The following is a 10128-nucleotide window of genomic DNA, read 5'->3' as shown; positions in this document are numbered from 1 at the left end:
CCTTGACTACACAGTAATTTGGAAAGCTATCATAATATAGACTATAGTTTTCCCCTAAACTTATCTAGCTACAGAGTATATATTTTAACATGCCTTAAAGTATGTTTATACACATATAATTACATACATAAGATCACAAAGTAAATTTTCTATTAGCTGTTGACATGCAAAATTCGATTTGTATATATATATTTTGCGATTTCTATTTTTCTAGATTTCTATTTTTCTAGAAGTGATTAATTAGTGCTCCAGCTATAAAGCTTCTATTTTCCTTGTCAGTGACAATCTCAAGGCCTCTGAGCTGCCTCTCACTTGACCTTGGTTGAAAAGCACAGAGAACAGCAACCTTGAAACTGGCATCAACAAGATTCATTCTACAGAAACCAGATGCAGCACAACAGAGAAAAACCACACATTTAATTTTAAGGTTTTAGAGCAATTGCTCTGAATATTTCTTCTTCTTAAAGACTTTTAAGTGCAAACGTCTCCTTCATTTCACAAAGGGAAACAGTGTCATTCTGCCCCTTAACACTGGCCAAAGGCATCGTTTGGAGACCCCTCTGCATTTTCCCCTTTGACAGACACATGGCAGCAGGGTCCACACAACCCTGGGAGAATAACACAGCTGGACGTGACATTTAGCTGTGAAGCTTTCATTGAGCCGATCCTGACTATTAAAGCATGCTGAAAAGCATGTCATTAACATTTGAACAAGAAGGTTATGCAGCTGTAATAGAATCGTGCAGTTCAAATGCACATGCATATATTATTTTCTACCTGAAGGGAGTTGTTTTCCATTGTCTTACACCAGTGTTCATTTGAGGGTGCAGTGCCATGGCTGTCCTTTGCCCACAGAATTAAATGCCTCATTGTTTCTCCCTTCTGCGGTGAGAATACCCATTTTAACGACGGAAGCTGCCTGGTGGAGTGGGAGTGGAAGGGCAGGGGATGAAGACTGAGTTGGGAACTTGCTTCTGGTTGTTAACCTGTTTTACTTCCTACATCGTTATTACCTAACTAACCTCCTAAAATCAAATCACGCTTTATTAAATTGTCATCTGATTGTCATTTTAAGATATGCTATCAGAATCTTAAAAATGAAACTAAAAGGTCTTCTTATCAAACACATGAATATATAAACCGTCCACCCTCTCATATATTCTCATTGTTACCCTACAGGTAAACAAAATTATTCATATTTAGATATCCACATCAGGAAGACTTATATTAAAAACATGGATAACCTATGTGCAAAAGCGTTCAAAAGGGTTTGCATATTAGGTTCAAAAACGAAAGAAAGTACAGAGAATCCTTGTTTTTCCTTCGTGCAATGGTATACTGGTAAATGTTTACCAATTGGCTCCCTGGAAAAGAAAAAAAAAAAAAAAAAGCCCCTATTGTAGTGTTTGCAGAATTCTGTGGTATAGATATTCCCACCATGGCCTATCCCAAGCTGCTGGTGAGGTGTTTCTGAAGGCTGAGCAGCTGTGTGGGCTCTCCGGAGCAGGTGCTAGCAGCTCCAGTGCTCCACTGTCTGAATGTCTTGTATCTGTCTCTTCCCTTCCACTCCAACACACAGTTCACACCTTTATTACTGCTTGCCTACCCCGTTATAATATTACCATGTCATCATCTGGGGCTTCCCTGGTGGCGCAGTGGTTGAGAATCCACCTGCCAAGGCAGGGGACATGGGCTCGAGCCCTGGCCCGGGAAGATCCCACATGCCGCAGAGCAACTAAGCCCGTGCGCCACAACTACTGAGCCTGCGCTCTAGAGCCCGTGAGCCACAACTACTGAGCCCACGTGCCACAACTACTGAAGCCTGCGTACCTAGAGCCCATGCTCTGCAACAGGAGAAGCCACCGCAATGAGAAGCTTGCACGTTGCAATGAAGAGTAGCCCCTGCTCCCTGCAACTAGAGAAAGCCCGCGTGCAGCAACGAAGACCCAACATGGCCAAAAATAAATAAATAAAATAAAATAAATAAAAATTCATATATATAAAAAAGAATGTCATCATCTGTTTGCCCCCTCCATTTCTCAGTGCTCACTCACTGCTTTTATCAGTCGATTAATAAAAATCACTGAAGCTCTATGAGCAATTCCCAGGGATAAGCCCTTTGGATACGAAGAAACGTAATTCATGGTCACTGCCCTCACACTGGTTACAAGCTAGCTAGAGAGACGAACACATGCATTCTGAAAATTCAAAGTTGCATGAGACAAGTATCTAAGGAGTGGTTTCAATACAAATTGCTCTAGGATTTCAGAGGAAGAAAGTATGAGGTTGGTATGTTAATAGTTTAAAAAAAAAAGACGTGGATTAGTTTTTCAAGGTAGAGGTCCAGTGAATATTTCTGTTTGTCCGCTTCTAATCCACTTCCTGCTTTTGAAGACTTTTCTGCCCTACGAATGGGAATCAGGGCCTATCTCCCAGTATAAACACTGAAAATGCTAAATACATGATTTCCCAGCATTCTCTGCAGCTAGGATACAGACAGGTGAGCTCTGCTCAACCAGTTAGGTACACCCATCCCGAAGTTTAAATCCGGAACAGGCGCACAAGAGCAAGCACTACTTACACTGTATTCTGCAGATGAGCAGCAGCTGAACAGGCCATAGAGACAGTGATGCTGATGGAAAGACGCAGGGTCCTATGTCCCAGTTGGCTGCAGTGGTGATGGTGTGAGTTCTGAATCCAGTTTTTAACACAACACATACTACTCTCCTGACAGTTATGGGATGTGATGTGACTGTGGCCATGGCTCCTACACAGCCTCCATTTTCCTGTCCAGCTTTACTCACCTTCCTTGTTATTCTATTATGCTAGGAGCTAGTCTCTGTTGCTTGCAACTAAGGAATCCTGACTGACATTTAGAGGCAGGGAAGTTGTGCCGGCAAAATGAGCAAAGAAGTAGTTAGGAGTCCCATCACCTAATTGCTCCAAACACTTCAATAGCTAAACAGGTACTGAAGAATAAATTCTAACTTCTGTGGTCTACTCTTCTGGTCCCTTTTTAACTACTCAGTTGATCTTAAACACACTGTGAACTGTACTATGACTCTCCCACCTCTCTACCTCTGCTCATTCATTTCCTCCCCACCACTGCCCCTGGAATGCTCCCTTTTCCTCACTGCATCTAATTAAATCTTACCTATTTGGAAAGGCCTAGCTGAGATGTTTTATTTGTCAAATCTTCCTAGACTACCCTGACCCTTTAATGGGTCTTTCTCTTAATCTTTCTCTTCTCTGTACATTCAGAGCACAAAGTGGCATTACCGAGGATTTAGAATATTCTGATACTTTGCCTGACAATTTATCATTCAGCACATACTTCCTCCCTCCCTCTCCCACTGTGGGTAAAGAATGCTTCTTCCCCTAAGGATGCTATTCTTGACCACGTTATTTATTTGCCTTGGCCAACGGCATGTGAGCAGAAGCCTAATCGTGTGCTGGCAGTTTGGCTTACCTCTTGTGCTCCAGGGATTCACCATGAGGAGATCACGCCCTTGCTAGCCGCTGGGAGTGCAGATCTGAATCTAGTTTGGACCCAATCCTAAGTCTGACCAGCTGAACAACGGGTCTTTGAGTGAAAAAAAAATGCTGCTGCTTTATATCACTGAGATTTTGAGGTTATTATGTAGGCTTATTGCAGCAATTGCTGATACACCATCGTTTACTTCTACATTTTCAGTGTCAGTGCCTTCTTTTCTAACTAGATTATACATTCTTCACAGCATCATTCATGCTTTATCTTCTTTGGTATGCATACATCCAGAACAATGGAGTGGTGTGTTTGGTAGACATATGTTTACTCATTCATTCATGAAAGTTTATTAAACTCCTACTCTGTCCCATGAAGTCATTTTTCCAGATGCAAGGGACAAAGGTAAACGTTACAGTTCTTGCACTGAAAGATTACATAGGTTGATGATGGAAGGAGACAAGAAAATGGTATAATGATAGTGGATAAGTGCCATGACAGAGGAGTACCCAGAGACCCAGGGGAAGGAGAGTGATGGCTAGCTCACTCAATTTGGTACTGGGTTGCCCAGTAGAGATGGCGGGTGGTAGCATGTTAGTAAAGGCTTCTCAGAGGAAGCAAAGTTTAGACTGTGTCTTAAGGGAGTTATCCAGATGCAGAAGGATGAAGGACATCCCAGACAGAGGAACAGCACATGTACAGCTACAGAGGAGTGAGATAGCCTGGCAAATTTGGGAAACTGCATGTAATTCAGTGAGCCTTCAACCTCCATTTTATATGGGGAAATGACCCAACTTTGAAAGTGCTTCCCAAGCATTTTCTGCTTCAGAGAGTTCATAAGAAATCTCAAAAATCAGGAAGTGTGATGCCTCCTGCTTTGTTCTTTCTCACGATTGCTTAGGCTATTTGGGGTCTTTTGTGGTTCCATATAAATTTTAGGATTGTTTTTCCTACTTCTGTAAAAAATGCCAATGGGATCTTGATAGAGATTGCAGTGAATCTACAGATGGTTTGGGGTTTTATGGACATTTTAACAATATTATTTTTTTCAATCCATGAATATGGGATACCTTTCCATTTATTTGCATCTTCTTAATTTCTTGCATCAATGTCTTGTAGTTTTCAGTGTAGAGATCTTTCATCCCTTTCGTTAAATTTATTCCTAAGTATTTTATTGTCTTCAATGCTGTTGTAAACGGGATTGTTTTCTTTACTTCTTTTTTTAGATAAAACAATGTCTTCTGCAATCAGAGTGTCATTCAATCCACCAGGCACACAAGTCTCACACCATGATGCACACAGAGATTCTTAGAGCCACTGCCATTGTATGGAATAAGGAAGCTTCAAATAGAGGTTACAGCAGTTTTGATTAGGCCTGTGGGGAAAATATGTCATTAAATAATGATTGCTAACACTATGGAGCTCTTACTAGCTGCTTGGCACTGTTCTCAGTACTATACATATGTTATTTCATTTAACTGTCCAGCAATCCTATAAGATAGGAATCCTATAAGATAGGTACTATTATTATCCCCACTTAACAGGTGAAGAAACTGAGGCAAAGTAAGAATAAGGAACTTGCCCAAGGTCACATAGCTAGTAGTGGTTAAGCCAGATTGAAACCCAAACAGTCTGATGCCATCCTCTTTGTGCTTAATCTCTGTTCCTTACTACCTCCAGATTAATGGTAACATGAACCTGAAAAGAACTATTTAAATCAACATAAGGAAGGGCCATACTCAAAACATGGCTAATGTAAACATAAAAATATTTAAATTAGTTAATATCCATTTGAAAGGGGAAAAAAAGAAAGAAAGCTTTATCCTGTACTGCCTCTCAGAAGCCTGAAGGAGTGCAATGTGGACCTGAAAATGACTGATTAAATTCCTATCATCCTATAAGTGAAGAACCCATTCTATTATTACTGAAATGGCTAACACCAAGGGTAGTGGCTAAGAAGACAGGAACGCTTACACGATACAGTGAAAAATTGCTCTGAAGTATGTAGAAGGAATCAATTCCAGTGTTAGTTCAGTCAAGAAACTAAGATTAGGGCTTCCCTGGTGGCGCAGTGGTTGCGCGTCCGCCTGCCGATGCGGGGGGGCGGGGTTCATGTGGACCTGAAAATGACTGATTAAATTCCTATCATCCTATAAGTGAAGAACCCATTCTATTATTACTGAAATGGCTAACACCAAGGGTAGTGGCTAAGAAGACAGGAACGCTTACACGATACAGTGAAAAATTGCTCTGAAGTATGTAGAAGGAATCAATTCCAGTGTTAGTTCAGTCAAGAAACTAAGATTAATCAGAAGCCACACATTTTGACAGAATCTCCAATGATCTCATTTCCAAGATATGAAATATTCTTTTAGGGATGATTAAACAGAGCTTGCACTTTCATCTTTTAGGAATGATTATTACCTTTTATTTTATTTGATTAGTCTATATCAAGGACATGATGTTTTTCATGTTGCTATGAAGCTGGGGTAGAAAACTTGCAGACATGTCTCCAGATTCTCCAGTTCAATTCTTGACATTTTTTTTTTTTCTGTTTCAGCAATGATCTTATGAGTAAACATTCTCCAGTGTCAGTTCTTGGCTCACTTGCTATAACATCATGCTGTTCTTCCCCCTCTCAGGGATGTTTGGCATGCAAATGCAGAAGAGTGCTGTTATTATAGGAATAAACTTAAATCCCTTCTTGTGTTTCTAAGAAAATATATCACTCATGGGCGATACTTTTTGTTGGTGCATACACTATGTCCCTTAAAGCTCTCTCATATATCCCAAGGGTAGAATCTTGGAAACTGTATTTCTCACACTCTTGTGAACAGGGTTTCAATTAGACTTCATCAATGAGAAGCATCTGCATGATACTTGGACACTGGAAGAGAAGGGGAAGCAGTCCACTACCATCTTGCTGTCCCAGATCATCCTAGCAGAAGATGAGAATGCTGAGGGTCCCACATGAACATTTCATTGTCTTAGCCCACAAATAACCATTTCTTCTCCCAGCCCATTGCCCAGCTCCAGTTGGTTGTGGCTCTGCCCACAGGAAATATAAGTGAAAACATGAATATTTGGTAAGAATTACATGCCTGTGCTACAGGGGTGGTACTTTATATATCTGACATATTTATATTCAGTGTTGTTTGGATCACTATTGGGCCCCAAAAGAAGTAGAGGGCTTCCCTGGTGGTGCAGTGGTTGAGAGTCTGCCTGCCAATGCAGGGGACACGGGTTCGTGCCCCGGTCCGGGAGGATCCCGCGTGCCACGGAGCGGCTGGGCCCGTGAGCCATGGCCGCTGAGCCTGCGTGTCCGGAGCCTGTGCTCCGCAACGGGGGAGGCCACAACAGTGAGAGGCCCGCGTACCGCAAACAAAAAAAAAGAAAAAAAAAGAAGTAGAAAGGTGTGGGCTGGAATGCACGTGAGCTCTTGAATCAAGCCAGTTAGGTAAGCACAGTCAGTGAAAGGAAGTAAGACTTAGTGGGTAAGATCATTCTCTAAGTCTGAGAGTCTGCTTCTGTTTTGTAAATAAGTTCATTTACATCATCTTTTTTTAGATTCCGCATATAAGCGACATCATACGGTATTTCTCTTTCTCTGTCTGACTTACTTCACTCAGTATGATAATCTCTAGAGAATGAACTTACAGTTACCGGGGGGAAGGGGCGGGGAGGGATAGTTAGGGAGTTTGGGATTGACATGTACACACTGCTGTATTTAAAATGGATAACCAACAGGGACCTACTGTTTAGCACAGGGAACTCTGCTCAATATTCTGTAACAACCTAATTGGGAAAAGAATTTGAAAAAGAATAGATACGTGTATATGTATAACTGAATCACTTTGTTGTACACCTGAAACTAACACAACATTGTTAATAAACTACACTCCAATACAGAATAAAAAGTTAAAAAAAAAAGATTTAGTGGGTAAGAAAGAACAGGAAGTAGGGTATGGCGGAACTGAGAGCACACGAGCCACGATGGTGTCACACTGCTTCAGGGAGATCCAAGAAGTCAATGAGAGTTGACTGGGAAGAAGCCAAAATGGAAGGAATGAACCTTGTGAATAAATCTTAGCTGATGATCTGGACCGAGGAGAATATCTGTCAGTGTTCCTGATTTATGTGAGGTTGTTAAAGAAGATATGGTTGTTTTTTTTTTTTTTTAACATCTTTATTAGAGTATAACTGTTTTACAATAGTGTGTTAGTTTCTCCTTTACAACAAAGTGAATCAGTTATACATATACATATGTTCCCATATCTCTTCCCTCTTGCGTCTCCCTCCCTCCCACCCTCCCTATCCCACCCCTCTCGGTGGTCACAAAGCACAGAGGTGATCTCCCTGTGCTATGCGGCAGCTTCCCACTAGCTATCTAATTTACATTTGGTAGTGCATATATGTCCCTGCCACTCTCTCACTTCGTCACAGCTTACCCTTCCCCCTCCCCATGTCCTCAAGTCCATGCTCTAGTAGGTCTGTGTTTTATTCCCGTCCTACCACTAATCTCTTCATGACATTTTTTTTTCTTAGATTCCATATATATGTGTTAGCATACGGTATTTGTTTTTCTCCTTCTGACTTACTTCACTCCGTATGACAGACTCCAGGTCTATCCACCTCATTACAAATAACTCAGTTTCATTTCCTTTTATGGCTGAGTAATATTCCATTGTATATATTTGCCACAAGGAAGATATGTTTTTAAATGGCCATGACAAATTGAAACAATGATCCTTAAAGAATATTTTTTTCCCAAAAGGAGAGGCCTCTTTTTAATACTATAGAAGCTGCATGACCTTTTTATTAAACATTCAAGCAATATCTAAGCATATGAAGTAGAAAGTGACAATCTCCCACATAATCCTAACCCCAAGTAGAGTTATTGATAATGGATGTTATCTACTGCACATATAAATAAATACATGGATATGTAGATACTTACCTAAATATAGACCACATATGCTGTTCTATAATCTATTTTAAAATATTACCTCACTACCTCTTTTCCTTGCCCTTCATGCTTTTTAAAGATGACAGGATATTCTACTCTAAGGATTACCAAAATCAATTCAGCCAGTCCTCTGAAAACAAACATGTATCTTTTATTCTCTTGCTATTATAGAAATGCTGCAAAAACATTTTGAACATACATCTTTGTGTACATATGAAAGTTGACCTGTAGGATAAATTTCCAGAACTAGTATTTTAGAGTCAAAGAGTATGTGCATATAAATTTTTATGTATATTGACTATTGCTTTTCATAAATACTGCACCAATTTGCATTTCTACCAGTAGTATATAAAAGCGAATTGCATTTTTTAGGAATATATTCTACAAGGTTCTCACACAAGAACTCATGCAATCAACAAAATCAAGCATTGTAGAAGTTTTGAACAATTAATAGAGAACAGAAGTGGGAATTCAGCAACATTTATGATATATCACAGTGACATTTTCCACAGCCCGCATAAACAGGTGGGCTGTGACTGGCATGGAAAATCCCAAGAGCCTGAGGGGATGGTAAGGGTAGTTTTGAATCTGTGCTTTGCTGCAGTTCTTTCCTCCTCAAATGAAGGAAGCACCACCTTCAGAATTTCCATTTAAGTTACTGGCGGTAGGGACTGAGGGGTCCTGAGCTTTAGAAGCTCATCAGTAGCTTTTATTTCCTAAATGAGTATGATATTATTACCACCTCCATCCTGTGAATAAGGACAACAGTTGTTGAATCAATTTTTTAAAAATGACAACCTTTAGTGGTAGTATGCCTATTTTAGAGACAACACATTGCACACTTAGGCAGCTCAAGTTTCTTAAAGTGATTTCACAAGTTGGTAGTGTTAGAACAAAAATCCAACCTAAAGACTTCTGATGATACATCCCATGCTCTTTCTGGGCTGTCCAAACCTGATATTGAATTTATTCTAAATTTTGGTTAGACCCTAAACATATTCTGTTGAGATCCTTTGTCTTCAGCATGAAATCCATGTATTTATAAACTTGGATTTTAAGAATTATACTTTATCTAAATGTTACTTGAGATTTAAAAGTTAGTCAGACTCCTGTACTTTTCAGAGAGACCTCAAGAGGTTTTTTTTTTCCCTCTCTCTGAAAATCAGGAATTTTAAACCAGAAGTATAAAAAATTTCTAAGATTACATTAAAATTTCCAAACTCATGATATTCAAATAGTAGAGTTCTAAACTGAGTACACACAATCTTCCTACACTCTCTCTCTGACATCTGTTTATCATCATGGGAATATTTTTCTCATATTATAGCTGGTGACAAAGGTGATTAATAGTATATTCTTGATATTTTCAAATGTCACCTTTTAAAATATTTTTTCAAAATAACATGGGCTTCAGAGATAAACCCACGCACCTATAGTCAACTAATCTATGACAAAGGAGGCAAAGATGTACAATGGAGAAAAGACAGTCTCTTCAATAAGTGGTGCTGGGAAATCTGGACAGCTACATGTAAAAGAATGAAATTAGAACACTCCCTAACACCATACACAAAAATAAACTCAAAATGGATTAGAGACCTAAATGTAAGACCGGACACTATAAAACTCTTAGAGGAAAACATAGGAAGAACACTCTTTGACATAAATCACAGCAAGATCT

The sequence above is a fragment of the Physeter macrocephalus genome, chromosome 21 (assembly GCF_002837175.3).
Source record: "Physeter macrocephalus isolate SW-GA chromosome 21, ASM283717v5, whole genome shotgun sequence".
NCBI classification, from domain to species: Eukaryota; Metazoa; Chordata; class Mammalia; order Artiodactyla; family Physeteridae; genus Physeter; species Physeter macrocephalus.
Note: the sequence above shows the minus strand (reverse complement) of the source record.